General features: G+C 41.2%; 1 protein-coding gene across 1 annotated transcript in view; it reads left to right on the forward strand.

Annotated features, from left to right (window-relative positions):
* The first annotated feature begins 2,176 nt into the window (after positions 1-2,176).
* Positions 2,177-15,540, forward strand: part of slco4a1 (solute carrier organic anion transporter family, member 4A1) — a 59,713-nt gene continuing 46,349 nt past the window's right edge. Inside the window, exon 1 of the mRNA XM_051426018.1 lies at positions 2,177-2,327. The gene's annotated coding sequence lies outside the window, so the exon portion shown is untranslated. The remainder of the gene's footprint in view (positions 2,328-15,540) is intronic.

Here is a 15,540-nt window from a genome sequence, read left to right on the forward strand (position 1 = left end):
TAAACTTTAAGGTCATGGCCAAACCACAAAGCTACTCATCAGTCATAGTGGAAACTTGTTTGTCAACTGCTGGTTCAGCTCCACTCTTCAGCACAGCTATTGGTCCAGAGCTGATAGCACCACAGGAGTGAAACGTCATTGAACAAGATAATCTCTTCTTATATATGGAAGATGATTAATGCCAAAAACAAGACGGAGACGACAACATATTGTGAACAATATCACTTCTTTTGAATGGGTTTAAATGAGAACTTAGTACTTTGACATTTGTCTGTACTACATACATTTAAAATTTTAAATATATATAAATAACAGTTATTTTCAGAAATAATATGAAGGGACAGAACATGGGTAAATTAAAAATGTTGGCATCTTCAGCACGTCTCATTTTCCCCTTTAAGAAAAAAAGACACTTCAAGACAGGTGAATATTGAGTCTAATTCCCAGTGTTGGTATTTGATGACCTGTTAACCCTTTAAGCGCCAAAGTCGCAAAATTGCGACAGGACGCGGTACTGAATCAAATAGCTGTTTTCTCCTAATAGAGCGTTATAGCTCGTTCATACTGCCCTTCACTAGTTGGCAGACATCCCGTACTTAGACCTTAGCTCAGAAAAACATCCTGCTTCAATGCAAAATGTTCGAGGAAGTCCCGTCCAAACTGTTCGGTGAGAAACCGGAAATAGTGCGCCATGGCGCTATTTATGCTGAAGCGGTATTGCTGGATTTAGGAGTTATTGAGACAAAATAAACAGAATGGCAAGCTAAAAGTTGACGCTTAGGGAAGTGATGGGTCTCCTATTCTGAAAGGGAAAATCTACCTTTGGGAGATGACGGCCGGTCGTTTAGTGAGCGTGATAGTCACGGTGGGTCTTTGCACCGGCGCTGCCGGGCAGAGCGAGGACAACACACAAGCACAAACACACAACCCTTTGCCCAACAAAGGTGGGAGTACTACACAAACTCGTAGTATCAGTAAGGGAGCTAATGGATGTGGTAGAAGTAGCGGGGGTGGTGAGAATCATGCTGGGACCAGTGTTAGTGTACACTCTTTCTACCGCGCTGGTCACAGTGCGTCCATGCGCAGCAGTGGCGCAGCCATCAGATACAGCAGTGGTGTGTCTGTCCATTTGTTAGGCTATGTGGTGGGGTCTCAATATTGTTATTGTCTCTGTACTGTGCCTTGCAATGAGAGGTTCCACACTCTACAAATACTACAAACTTTTATCTGGAAAAATGGGCACAGATTAGGCCTCTGCACCTAAAAGACGCCTACTGTTATTATTATTATCAATTTATAATGATAATAATAATAATAATAATGAAGAAGAGAATAAAAAAGAAAAGAAAAAGTGTCCTCCAATAGGGGGGGTGGTGGTGGGTAAAAAATCATAAAAAACGCCTACTGTTTACAGTTTTGTAGAGTTTTGTGGTAGTAATAGTTCTAGTTTACGACTGTTGGCTTACAATTTACTTTTCCCTGTTCATTTGATATGTGGACAACACAACAAATAGATGGAGGGGGGTGAATCTGATGAAATAAGTTCAACTCTCTTTCAAAATATCAGGTATTTCATGGAAATTATATAATCCAATATGGCCGTCGCCATATGACATCATGATATGCAAATTAGATGGGAAAATTGACTCCCTAGATAAACTTTAGGTCATTCTCAATATTTGTCTCATTTACACTTTGTCTCTATCTCAAACCACTTTCAAGCCAGAGCCTCCTGAAATTTAGATGTCAAAATCTAGTATTTTTCAAAATAAAACCCGGCGCCTAAAGGGTTAATGAGACTGAACAGTCAACTGTCTTTTTTTGGCTCTGATTGGTTTTCATTCAGGCTAGGTGTATTCTTGTAAATGCTATTAGGAGCACTAGAAGGATCCAGAGGAACCAGATTTTTTTTCACAGATTATCCGTCTCGTGTACTACTGTCAGCATATATTGAAGGTTTAGCAAATATGAGAAAAAATATTTTTTTATAAAAATTACCTACTGCAGCTTTAAATATCCTAATAATACTAATATGTAATTAATAACAATGATTATTATTATTCATTTATTTTATTATCTGCTTATTCATTCATGCTTTCTTAGTTTTCCTAGTACACAAGCTTTTTTTCTGTGTTGGCATTTATAGCCTTCCATACCAAAGTGCTTAAACCGCTGTTACAACCCGCTCGCTCCATAAAAGAAGGGCGCTAACCAGTAATGGCAAAATGACTTGTAGCGTCACACATTTTTACCCGCATTTTCCACACGAGACACGGACGACTGAATATTATGTGAGCGGAACCTCACCGATAGACGCGTATTTCTAGGTAAGCCTGTTTATTTCATGTATAAGGCTGGTGCTTATTTTGAAGGATGCACTCCTCGGTGCGGCGGCTGCTCAGCATCAGCAGCGTGGATGTCCACACGTCTGAAGCAGAAAATACATTGTCTTTGTAATCTGTAACAGCTGTACCGATCACTGGTGGATATTTGGTCACAGAGACACCGTGTTTTACATCATTTCTAGATGTCTTTATAAGACTAGACAAGCTGGGATGAACAAAAGGCTTGTTCGTGGACAGGCTGCATTAATTCTTCACATAGAGCTTTCAATTTTACAAAACTGCCCTACTGTAATTTACAGGGAAGCTTTCAACACCCATTAGTCTGCATCTTATAATTCAAAACAGAGGTTGTTAATGTAACTTACCGGCGAATAGAATAAAGCCTAAATGATTATTAATTATTCCGAAAAGTCCCTACCACGTGATATGATGATGATATGTGAAAATCGCTTAAATGGAACCACCTACAGCCACTGTTGACTGAAACATTTCTCCCTGCATGACAGTGGATGGTTACAACTGAGGGTTAAACCCCAGGACCATTGCTGGGTTGCTATGGGAAGGGATGTTGAACATGTGATTGATCACACGTTTTCATTATCAGTATCATTTCAGTGCTAAATCTCAATTGTAATATCCTGCACTAGACTAGTCTGTCTGTCTGGCATCAGCTTCCTGAAAGCATTAGGCGCTGCACAGCCTGCAGGCAGATGCACATTTGTGGTGTTGTCTGTTGCGTTCCTGTCAGACACACAGAACACAATGACTGTGCGCTGAGGGGACTGAGCTCCATGTGATGCAGGACACATGGTTCATGGGGGTAAAAAAAATCATTTGTATTTATAAGGGATCGACTGATATGTTTCAGTAAAAATATATCTGAGTGGCAAAATTTGCCACCAAAATCAGTGGTGGAGTATTACTAAGTAGACTTACTCAAGTGGAGGAATAGAATAGAATAAACTTTATTGTCCCCAAAGGGAAATTTGTCTTGGGCACAGTGCTACAGTTTGTTGCTTCACAGAAACAAGCATACCTCAACAACAGACACACATCGAAACACAATTACAAAATCAACATAAAAACATCTCAAAACATGGAAGACACTGCATTTTAACACTGACAATGTGGCAGCTTAAAAAGAGAAGAATAAGAATTAATGTGCTACGGTGCTGGTTTGTTTATGATTTAGTATTGGAGTTCAGCAGCTCGATAGAAGTCGGGACGAACGATAACTTCAGTCTGTTTGATTTGCACTTTGGCACAGAGTCTTCTCCCTGATGGCAGAGGTTTGTACTCAGAGAAGAGGGGATGTTGAGGGTCCACAATGATTTTTTCCGCTTGTTTCATGACTGTGTGCTCATATAGGCTCTGTATGGGCTCATATTCTTTCCTCCCTATTATCCTCATAGCTATTTTGTGCGTGCTGGCCAGCCTGCTTTTCAGCTGCACTGTGAAGTTGCCAAACCATGCAGTGAATCCATATCTAATGATGCTCTCTAGGATCGCCCTGTAGAACATCAGCATGATCTGGCTGCTCACACCGTACAGACGCAGTCGCCTTAGAAAGTACAGTCTCTGCTGCAGTCGATTACACAGGTGATCAATGTGTGTTTTCCAGCAAAGAAGGTTGTCTATATGGACACCTAAATATTTATACGAGGACACTTGGCTAATTGTCTGGTTTTTGATGACCACTGGCTTATGGTCAGTCACTTGCCTCGGGTCAAAGACCATCTCCTGTGTTTTGTGACATTTAGAATGAGATGGTTGGTGTCACACCACTTAATAAAGGGGGCTATCTCATTATGGAACACAGAAGGGTCCATGTCCTTGTGGAGAAGGCTCAGGATCGCTGCATCATCAGCAAATATTATAATATAATTATTAGGCTGTACTTTCCTACAGTAACTACTGTACACAAGTATTATTTTGAGGTACTTTACTTGAGTATTTCAATTTAATGCTGCTTCCACTGCACTACATTTTATTTGTATATAGCATCAATTCATAACAAAAGGACACTTTTCAAATAGAGCAGGGTCTACACCGTACTCCTTATAAAATTATTTACAGACCCAGCATGAGCAAGCACTTGGCGACAGCTGCAAGTGTATATATATAAGTAATATTGTACTTTCCACTCCACTACATTTATTTAACAACTTTACATACTCTGTAGATTCACATTATTAATACAAAATATAAATCAAGGAATAAATGATGATGTAGCTACTGTATTATTATATGAGGTGTCCATTATCAGGAATTAATGGACGACGTGGGCCACAATCATTCTTTATTAATGCTTGATAATGGACACCTCAAAGGACGTTATCCTGCTTATACCATGGTCACTTGCCAAAGAAAACTAAAAGTTTGTTATTTTATATTTTTATAATAAGTTTTTTTACAAACCATAACTCCATTTCCCTGGTAACAAATGAGGTCCTTCCTAATACCTAGAAGAATCATTACCATCCCATAAAGTTCAAATGCAATGGAAACTTTTCCAGTATTCTCTATTCACTGTTCATTATTCCAGTAAATAGAACGAACCTTAGATACAACGTGGTAACGGGAGATTTTTTTCTAGTTCCCTCTGCTCGGAGAGAGACAGAGAGCTAACATTACACTATGTGACAGAGAGCTAACGTTATGCTAAGAGTCAGAGAGTTAACCTTACGCTAAGAGACAGATAGCTAACCTTACGCTACGAGACAGAGAGCTAACGTTATGCTACGAGTCAGAGAGCTAACAATATGCTACGAACAAGAGAGCTAACGTTATGCTACGAGTCAGAGAGCTAACAATATGCTACGAACAAGAGAGCTAACGTTATGCTACGAGACAGAGAGCTAACGTTATGCTACGAACAAGAGAGCTAACGTTATGCTACGAGTCAGAGAGCTAGCAAGATTCAAAGTCAATAATACTACGACGGTCAACAAACAGTAAATATAATTTGACAGTATGTTTAATAACAAGGCTAGCTAGCTATCAGCTATGTCATTCCCAAATCAAAATCAATATTTTTAGGAACGCTCCATCTAGTACCCAGTAGGGTCGGAGGAGCTGGATGTAGTATGTCTCGTGTTTGACTCAGAGGGTAAAGGGGGGAGCAGGAGCTTATAACTTGAGAGGCCATGCACGTGTGGAGCTTAACCATGTGTTGTTAATCAATATGTGGCCACTACAAGTGGTCAGTGGCGGCTGGTGAAAAATATTCTCGGTTTACATACGGTTTCTGTAACCATCGCAATACAATTTAACACAAACTGCAGGACACCAGTGCTCAGTGAAATAGTCAGTAATTATTTAATGCCAATATTAAAAAGTTGAGGCATTCTTACACAAAAACATAAACATCATATTGCACAAACACAAGAAACAAACAACTGACTATTTCTACACTTAACATATTTTGTGGGAAGTGGACAATAACATGAAATTATTATAAAGTTTATAGGAAATCTTACACTGTATAAAGGATGTATAATATAGAAATGGATATCAAGTGGCTGAACTCAAACCTTTGACTGGAAGAATAGCATACAGTATTTTATGATCAAACTAAATGCAACTAATTGTTAATGTGCTCCAGAACTGCAACAATTAATTGATACAAAACAACATATATACAGTAATATTAGCAAACACACTATTAAGACTTTCTAGAGTACCATATATAACTGGATGATTTTTTATGCTAAGGTCAACTATGTACAAAGAAACGTGGTCAGTGCTGTGGTGTGTGTGTGTCATCTTATTTGTACAGGAATTTTGCCCGTCTGTCCTTCTGAGTGGCAAACCTCTCAATGACCCTTTTATTAAAGTCAGGAATGTCCCTGACAAGTTTCTTCTCCATGGAGAGCATAGCCAGAGCATTCAGGCGATCCTGTGTCATGCTGTTTCTCAGGAAGGTCTTGATCCTCTTCAGTGTAGAGAAGCACCTTTCTGACTCAGCTGTTGTCATGGGTGTGGTGATGAGGATCTTGAGGAGGCTGACAGTCTCTGTGAAAGTGCTCTGAAGGTTGTTCTCCATGAAGAACTGGTACAGAGGCACTGCACCACTACAAGCCTTGAACTCACTGTTCTCATAGATGAGGGACAGTTCGGTTTTGAGCTTGGCCTTGTTCAACATGGGGTACGCATCCATGGTTGTTTCAAGCGCTGTATCGGGGAACTTTACACTGTGTTGTGGGAACAACTTTCCATGCAACAGTGTTGCTCTGATGAGGTGCTGGGTGAAGGAGAACCTCTCCTTGGCATGAATCAGGATGGTATCACATACCTGTAAAAGATACATCATCAGCTTTAATTTGCATTAAAGCTATTTTGATGCAAGTGATCCTGACTGAACACATCCCTATGTCCAAGTCAAGTATATGATAACTAAGGAGCTGATTGTTCAGGGTTTTTGGTTTTGGCTACATACTACCAGGCCTGAAAAAAAGTTCTAGGGGAAACACTGACAATTACATCACAACTTACCTCTGTAGCCAGCCTCTGTTGTTCTCCTGGTCCCAGCATCCTCCGTCGCTTTATGGGCTGCTGCTGCTGCTCGTCAGATGCGCTGTCCCCACACGAAGAGGGAATGGAGGCCCTGGGTCCAAAAAATAAAGTTTAATTTGATAACTTGCCATCAGACTTCTTAACTCACTGTAACCCCTCAACACACACACACGTACATCCACTGACTGGCTGTTAATTATGTACATCACAGGTTAAAAGCAGTTACTAGACATATTGTGTCACACACACATGCATATATACACACACACACACACACACACACACAATATGTCTAGTAACTGATTTTAACTTGTGATGTACATAATTAACTTATGTTATTACGTCTTTTAGCAGTTTTCTATTACTATTTGTGAGAGGGATGCAACATAATTTTGTTCTGCTGTGCACTTGTCCTGTGTAAGTGATAGTCTAAATGACAATAAAGTTAATCTTCAATCTTCAATAACAACTAGGCCTCTTCTAGAAATTGACCTGGTGAATAAGCCTGTTATTAACTGTAATAATGAACTGTGTAATACTTTCCTGCATTATTATCCAAGTCTGATTGTGTCTTCTCTTTCCTTTTAAAATACTAAAACAAATATAATTGTGATGTGCTCTATGATAATCAATCACTTTGATGACAAGACACATTTAGGCTTTTACACTGTTGGAAGTGAGCTATTCATCTTTCTAACAACAACAGCTTTATCAGCCAATAGTAAATATAGTTATTTACCTGATCGTTAGCATGCTGTCTGTGAACCTCTGGACAAGTTCTTTAATGAAGACAGGGTCGATGTTCCTCTTCTGCAGCCGACTGAAAAGCATGTCCACATTTGGCATGATCTTGTGGAACAGTGCCAGGAAAAAACAGAAAGCCTCGTCTTCGAGCATCCTCACAAAGCTCCCAGCCTCTCTGACAGACAGGGGGTCAAAGTTCCCAGAGTCTCTGATGGTCTGGAAACACGTTAGGAGGTCATCCTTGTGCTCGTACACAGTGTTTACAGTGCGACTGTGGAAGTTCCACCGTGTTGTAGAGGCTCTGGGGAGTCTATGCGCAACCACTTGGTCAAGCACGGTGGTTCGCTTGGTAGACCTGGAGAAGAAAGCAGAAAATCCTGCAAGGTCAGAAAAGAAAGTGCCGATCCTGGGGATGCATGAAGTAGCCTGCTGCATGATGAGGTTCAGCTGATGTGCATAGCAGTGGACGTAGTGCGCATTTTCGTACACATCCACTATTTTACGCTGCACTCCGCCAGTGGCTCCCCTCATCACACTTGCTCCGTCGTAAGCCTGGGCAATAAGTTTGGCCTTTTGTCCATGTGATAGTGTGGGGCTGAGCCTCTCCAGCAGCGTCGTAGCGATGGTGTTGGCGGTTGCGTTCTGGATGCTAATGAACTCGAAAAACCGCTTTTGGATGTTACTGTTAGCATCGATGTAGTGTAGCACAAGCACCAGCTGGCAGTGGGTGGAAACGTCAGTCGCCTCGTCGGCTTGAATGGCGATAAAATCAGCATTCTACTTCCTCCAGGATGTAATCCTTAAGCACTGACAGCATGCAGTCCAACAGCTGGTTCTGTATCGTCTTTCACTGCCCTTAAAAACGGTAGCTGTCTTCAGGTGCTCCTCCAGCACACTGTCAAGGGAGGCAACAAAATCCACCAAGCCCCGGAAAATGCCGGGGTTGTCCGAGGAGTCTGAGTTAGTCTTGTCATGTCCACGCAAGGCCAACTCAAAAGCCCCTACAAAACTTCACAACAGCTCTTCAGAAACCAATGGGTGACGTCACAGACACTATTTCCTTTTTTTATTGCTATGACTGGCTCCAAACTAGTTGTGATGGCCTATAACCCTGTTGGTACATAAACTCAGTTCAAACAAGTTTACATTTTCAGCAGATGAATGTAAAAAAACATTCTTCTAGTGTCTGTGTCTTCTCCTGTCCCGCTTGTGAAAAGACATTATTTTACTGTGTCACTCAAAACTGAGAACTTTTTCCAAATGTCAGACTTGCCTTGCTCTGTGGTTGTTTTGTAAAACTCCTCTGTAATTGTCTTTTCAACAATTTAATGAATGTCTCCATCCTTCTGGTGTGCGCAAACTTCCCATTATTCTTTTACTGTCTAAAGTCAAAACTGCCTGTTCCTGTGACATTTGCTTTATTTCCGTGGGACTAACCCTGATGGTTTCTACGATGTACATCTCAGTATACTAGTTTTCATTGTTAACTAAAAAAAATTTGAAATTTTTTCGACATACTCCATTTTCTAAATATAAATAAAGACAGAAAGATCTAAAGCTGTGCAAGATTTTTAAGAGTCAGTGTCAGTGGGGGTTCTTGTTAATGAGCCCAGCTGCAGACAGGAAGAAACTGTTTTTGTGCCGCAAGGTTTTGGTCCTGATGGACCGCAGCTTCCTGCCAGAGGGAAGTGTTTCAAAGAGTTTGTAACTTGTACGCCTCAGGGTCCTGGAGGTGTACAGATCCTAGAGGGATGGCAAATTGCAGCCGATCACCTTCTCAGCAGATTGAATGATACGCTGCAGTCTGCCCTTGTCCTTGGCAGTGGCAACAGTGTGATCACCAGATGGTGATGGAAGAGGTGAAGATGGACTCGATGATGGCGGTTTAGAAGTGTACTGTCATCGTGTTTGGCAGGTTTAACTTCCCCAGCAGCTGCAGGAAGTATATCCTCTGCTGGGCTTTCTTGATGAGGGAGCTGATGTTCAGCTCCCACTTGAGGTCCTGGGTAATGATGGTACCCAGGAAGCGGAAGGACTCAACAGAGTCAACTGGGGAGTCACACAGGATGATGGGGGTGGGTGGGGCTGGGTTCTTCCTGAAGTCCACAACCAACTCCACTGTCTTTAGAGCTTTTAGCTCCAGGTTGTTCTTGCTGCACCAGTTCACCAGATGGTCAATCTCCCATCTGTAGGTGGAATCAGAATCGGGGTGGTGGTGTCATCTGTGAACTTCATGAGCCTGATGGACTGGTGACTGGAGGTGCAGCTGTTGCTGTACTGGGAGAAGAGTGGAGGAGAAAGAACACAGACTTGGGGAGATCTGGTGCTGATGGTCCGAGAGTCAGAGACATTTTCCCCCAGCTTCACATGCTGTTTCCTGTCAGAGAGGAACTCTGTGATCCACCTGCAGGAGGAGTCAAACACAGTGAGCTGGGAGGGCTTGTCCTGTAACAGAGCTGGGATGATGGTGTTGAAAGCAGAGCTGAAGACCACAAACAGGATCCTGACATGGGGAGTGCAGGGCCATGTTTACTGCATTGTCTACAGACCTGTTGGCTCTGTAGGTGAACTGCATGGGGTCCAGGATTGGGTCCGTTATGGCTTTGAGGTTGGAAAGCACAAGGCGCTCAAAAGACTTTATGACCACAGAGGTGAGGGCGACAAGTCCGTAGTCATTGAGTCCCGTGGTCCATGGTTTTTTGGGGACAGGGATGACGGTGGAGGCTTTGAAGCAAGCTGGTACATGACATGTCTCCAGTGAAGTGTTGAAGATCATCATAGTCAATGTAAATTAAGTGGATGTGGTGTCACTATTTCTATTGCATTGTAATCTAAAACAATGTCTGGGCCAGGATAGAGGCATTTTGAGACCTCTGTACCAATATGCCTGTTTGTTCATTCAGTCCATGTTCTCTTGTCATTTACTCATCAGTCATTTCCCATTTATTGAATGCCTGACCATGATGCACACACACCCACAGAGTGACAAAACCACCAACAAACATTTACCACATGGACCCTGTGACCGTTACTGACATCTGTCACAGCAGTCTGCGTTGTCACCATTTACTGAGTGAGTGATTATGAACATTACTATTGCTAGTGAATTATCATACATTTTCTTTTTTGGCTCTTATAATGTGGCGAAAGTCAGCAGAAAGATGAATGGCAAAGGCAATAACGTGAAAGAATTATCAAAAAAGTGAAAACTTCATTCTTGACGACTGAGCAAATGCGTGTGTAACATTAAGCAGATGGACTATTAAATTTCAGTGGCGGCTCCTTTCTCAGGGGGGGCAACTGTTGCGATGATGGCTAAGATGACCCGTTCAATGGGTAAAATAATAACAAATAAAAGTCAGATAGCTAACTTGACAGTGTTACATTGCATTGTTTAATTTGGTTTTCCTGTTCAACCACTAGATGGCAACACCAGACATGAATTGTACATACTGTCCATATGCATCTTCGATGCTTCATGTTTCTTCACCTTTTCCGAAAGATGGTGCATATCAGTGACGCCTGTCTTTGTCCAGGCATCAGGGTGAATTAGGACACAGGGGTAGCAGAACAGAGCATTAGCCACTTCACACCCTGCTAGCCATGTTTTCCGCTCATACCAGCTCTGGGAAAATCTGCGACTGTATGTTTTCCCCGCTTTTGTTGACATCTGCTTGATGTTTAAATTTGGTCTGGGTGGTCCGAATTCTTTAATAGCCAATTTATCAACATTGCTTCGACGACTGAACGGTAATTCCCTCAATGAAATGATGGAGTTGCAGTTGCTAGCCATGTCGATCTTGCGGTCTCCCGATGCGTGCGTGCGCTGCGCGTATCGTCCGAGCGCACATCAGTGCGTATGGCGAGTCACGTTGGGGTAAGCCCTCCCGGAGCCCATACAAATGAATTGTAGGGTCCAAAATTTTAGCTCCTCTCTTCCTCTCTCTTTCTGCACTCATTCATGTCCCATTAATGCATGTTACTAACATCACTTCTTCCCCGGAGTCCTTGTGCTTTCTCGTCTCGCAGGTTCTCATGGATCCTAGTGGAGCCTCCTACCATTGTCCTGCTTGACTGCCATTGCTAATATCACTGATATTAGTGTTATTATTGTTACGGTTACTGTTGTTGCTGTTGTCGCTGCTCCATCATCAGTCGCTACTATTAGTGTAGTTGTTGCTACTGTTGTTGCTGTGCACCTGTCTGTCTGTCTGTCTGTCTGTGTCTCTCTCTCTCTCTCTCTCTCTCTCTCTCTCTGTCTCTCTCTCTCACCCCAACTGGTCGAGGCAGACGACCACCCACCTACAGCCAAAGGGTCTGTCCTAGGTTTCTGCCTTTTAACAGGCAGTTTTTCCTTGCCCCCATCGCCAAGTGCTTGCTCATGGTGGTACTGTTGGGTCTCTGTAAATAATGTTATGAGGAGTTCGGTCTGCTGGTTGGAAAGTGACATTCAGGCTGCTGAATATAACAGTCATATTCAGGCTGCTGATTTGACAATAATATTAAGACCTTTATATACAGTCTATGATTAAGACTTAGACCGGCAAAATAAACTATTTTTTTCTCTTTTTTTCGTGTGGCTGAAGGAGGGCGGTGCACTATCGCCCACTATGGGCCAGCCGCCCCTGTTAAATTTATAGGTATGTTTTCATTAGTGAAAATAAGAATCATTGTGTTATGATTACCTTATAATGAGCCGTTTTTAAGTACAGAGGGACCATTTTTCTATAGTAGCCTAGAACTGACAAATCAAACACTGCATCTAGATAGGGCCTTTCACGTTTCGCATACTCTTTGGAAAGGTGAGCTGTATTCAGTGTTACCGGAGGTAAATTTCTAAATTGCACATTGTTCTGCTATTTTGGTCTCGTACATGTAGTCAGATAGTTAGTCTTCCGACCACTCAAAGCGCTTTTACACTACGTGCCACTACTACTACCTCTCTGTATTTTCATTCATCATTTCATCTGTGTAGTTCAACTTTTGTTCACAAGGTGTTGCTCTAGGTTTACAATCTTGCATGTCAAACCTTTCAAGTATTTTTTCCACATATCTCTTCATCAACATTTTTACACAGTTCTCACTGTGGTCAGAATCAATACCAAGGAAATGTTTCAGTTTACCCAAGTCTTTCATCTTGAATTTTGCTGTGAGCATATCTTTTACAGTCTTCAATGCGTTTTCATCACTTGTAGCAATTACCAAGTCATCAACCCATACAACCCATGATCACTTTCTCTTTTTCTGTTTCTCTCGTAAACACAATGATCTGCAGGATTTTACACAAAGTTGTTTTCACTTAGATACTAAGATGTGACATCTTGTTCCAATTTCTTGGACTTTTCTAGCTTATACACCAACTTTTCATTTGTGTTAGATTTCACCTCATGACCCTCCAGTTGTTCCATGTAAATCTTGCAATCTATTGGTGCATGTAGGTAGGCAGTTTTGACATCCATCTGATGTAAAATAAAGTTTTCCGGTACTCCTTTTTGCATTAACACTCTGATACTGCGCTGCTGTGGCTCAGAGGCAGAGCGGGTCGTCCACTAATCGGAAGGCTGATGGTTCGATCCCGGCTCCTTGAGCAAGATACTGAACCCTAAATAGCTATGCTAACATCTAAAGAGATGCTAACGGTCTGATATGTGTGTGTGTCTGTGGGGGGACTGTCAGTGCATGGGATCAAGGTAAAGATTGCAGTCCGGTGCTTCTATAGCACTGAAGTAGAGGGCTAGCAAAAAATTGCATAAACACCCATTTGAAAATGATTAGAGGGCGTTAACACAGTTTCTTCAATAAATATTATGACATCAGCATTGGCCTTGCAAGTTTCAGGGTGATTTGAAACAGTAAATGCTTATGCAATGCAGTACGTCTTTAAACAAGCAAGATATAAGGTGTTCATTAGTGATTTTGAGATAAGTGAGAGGTGATGGTAGATGGATTTTGTTACCTTGGGAGAGAGGTAGCTGTTTTTATGCTAAGCTATACTGTCTCATATCTTTAACCCTTAATGGACAAATATGAAAGTCGTGTCAATCCTCTCATCTGACTCTGATCAAAGTCACCATCCCTTTCTGGATATTACATTGGTGAGATCCAGGTGCCAGACACAAGTCTTATTGTAAAGGTTACAATAAGAAATCATTGGTGCTTATCATCTGACTGCGTATGACCAACTGTCGCCATTAGATCACTGACTAATCCATAATGTGATGAAATAAGCCCAAATATGAGGAAAGAGTTAACTGAATCATCTTCTACTTCTCAGTACTTGTCATATGCTGCTTCCCTTTCAGTTTGAGGTAAAACCATCATACCATACTATTTTTTGTGTGTGGGCTGTCAGAGCAGTGACACAAACATTTCCTGTCAGTTAAAGGTTTAACGTTGTCTGAACTTTGCTGTTTGTTACATCTTTACCACAGACTTTATTGACTGGGTTGGGGGAATGACTCATGTAGGGGTGGCATTGTGTATGTGTCTCAGCTTTCCAGTCATTCACAATTTATGCAATTTCAACACTGTCTATGGACCCCAGTATGTAGAAATATTCAAATGCACTAGGCAAAAATACCACATGCAAGATATTTTCACTCAGAAATCTGGAGGTCAGAGGTCAAGGGATCTCTTTGAAAATGGTCATGCCAATTTTTCCTTTGCCAAAATTTAGCCTAACTTTGGAGCATTATTTAGCTGCCTTCCCAACATGCTAGCAGCATCCAGTGGATGTCTTTGGTCTTTCATTAGTTTTATTCCATATTTCACCATATAAATACAAGTTTTTACCATCAACAGAAGCAGTTTTTGCCATGAGATATGACTGTGGTTTTCTGTTTACTGCAATTTACAGTCTGTAATATTAAAAAATTACTTTATTCCATATTAATTCATTTAAAATGCCATATGAATAAAGTTTTTGCCATGAGACATACAGTTTTACTGTTACAGAAACTGCATTTAACCTATTTAGAGTTTGCAGTCTTTTACTCAGCCCGCTACAGCCTCTGAGTGCAGAGTGGGAGAGGTAAGGTTAATAGGATGGCACTTGGGGTGGCCAATCAGATTTCAGGGGTAGCCAGTGACCCCCCCTGTGCGATGCACAATTAAAAAATCACAGAGTGTATCTAATGTGGAACATCAGATTTTTTTTAATGACTGAACAGTTCTGTCGCTGTGGTGATAAGCATAGTGCAGAACTAATGCAGTTTAATTTGAAGGGATTGTCTGACCCAGTTCACAGAAACAGAGTGGGCCAGAGCAGAATGAAGGACTCGCGCCTCACTCTCATAAACTCTACTCCCATAATAATATCTGCACACTCACACACACATCCTAGTTGAGACTGATTTTGATCTTAAGCTCATTTAGCACACCGTTGTTCACATTAAAAGAAATAGCAGAACAACAAGGGTAGGATTCAAGACAAAGGTTTAAGACAATATTGAAAAATATTGTGTTGTCATATTTAATTTTGTGATATTGTATCAATTCTCAAAAACACTGTATAAAATGTTGTGCTTTAACCCCCAACTGCGAGACAGCAGCGTAGACATAAACTGAGGGCTTCAGATTTTATGCATATGGTGGTGTGTTCTTTATGCTATGAAAGTGTTCCTAAATGGTGATATATTACCAAAATAACAGTAATGCAATATATTGAATCATAACCCCCATATCGTGATATGTATCGTATTACCAGATTCTTCCCCATACACAGCCCTAATTGCGATGACATGATTCAGTTCCAAGTGATACAGTGCACTGCCAAAGAATATGATGCTATGCAATTGAATATGGTACAAATTGTTTGATTTGTTTTCTTTAGTTCTTCTGGAGCTTGAGAAACAGTTTAGAGAGGAGGAATAAATATGAATATAAAATTACTGTTCACATTTCTAAATAATAAAGGCATGCTAATAATAACATCTTG

This window comes from Dicentrarchus labrax, unplaced genomic scaffold (assembly GCF_905237075.1).
Source record: "Dicentrarchus labrax unplaced genomic scaffold, dlabrax2021, whole genome shotgun sequence".
Classification (NCBI taxonomy): Eukaryota; Metazoa; Chordata; class Actinopteri; family Moronidae; genus Dicentrarchus; species Dicentrarchus labrax.